This window comes from Schistocerca nitens, chromosome 2, assembly GCF_023898315.1.
Source record: "Schistocerca nitens isolate TAMUIC-IGC-003100 chromosome 2, iqSchNite1.1, whole genome shotgun sequence".
Classification (NCBI taxonomy): domain Eukaryota; kingdom Metazoa; phylum Arthropoda; class Insecta; order Orthoptera; family Acrididae; genus Schistocerca; species Schistocerca nitens.
Window position 1 is genome coordinate 986,540,697 of NC_064615.1, and position 841 is coordinate 986,541,537.

At 50.4% G+C, this 841-nt stretch overlaps 1 non-coding gene across 1 annotated transcript; it reads left to right on the top strand.

Moving 5' to 3' along the window:
- The first annotated feature begins 553 nt into the window (after positions 1 to 553).
- Trnap-cgg (transfer RNA proline (anticodon CGG)) lies at positions 554 to 628 on the top strand. The gene has a single exon. It is a non-coding gene; the product is annotated as a tRNA-Pro (tRNA).
- Positions 629 to 841: the final 213 nt, after the last annotated feature.

Here is an 841-nt window from a genome sequence, read left to right on the forward strand (position 1 = left end):
ACGGCCTGAGAGTCTCTGTAGCAGTGCCAGGGCATAATTTTGGCCCGAAACGCCGGAACGGCGTTCCGGCAGCTCCTAGAGAGATTCTTTTTAACTCACGGGAACAAGTCGGCACCGGAGATTTAAAACAATACACGTGTATTAAATCGCAACGTAATTCCCCCCCTCCCCCCTCTCTCTCTCTGCCTGCGTGTAATACACACACACACATACAGATGGCCGTACCGTAGGTGCAACCATGCAACCACAACGGAGGGGTATCTGTTTAGAGCCCAGACAAACGTGTGGTTCCTGAAGAGGGGCAGCAGCCTTTTCAGTAGTTGCAGGGGCAACGGTCTGGATGATTGACTGATCTGGTCTTGTAACTCTGCGCTGCAGAATGAGAATCTCATTTTGGAAACATCCCCCTGGCTGTGGCTAAGCCATGTCTCCGCAATATCCTTTCTTTCAGGAGTGCTAGTTCTGTAAGGTTCGTAGGAGAGCTTCTGTAAAGTTTGGAGGGTAGGAGACGAGGTACTGCGGAAGTAGAGCTGTGAGGACGGGGGGTGCGTCGTGCTTGGGTAGCTCAGTTGGTAGAGCACTTGCCCGCGGAAGGCAAAGGTCCCGAGTTCGAGTCTCGGTCCGGCACACAGTTTTAATTTGCCAGGGAGTTTCATAACAGCGCACTGTGCTGCAGAGTGAAAATCTCATTCTAATGATGAGGTATTGAATACAATTTGGGGAGAAGAGGAGTGTGTGACACAACTTGACAAGAAGAAGGGATCAGTTGGTAGGACATGTTCTGAGGCATCAAGGGATCACAAATTTAGCATTGGAGGGCAGCGTAGAGGGTAAAAATTGT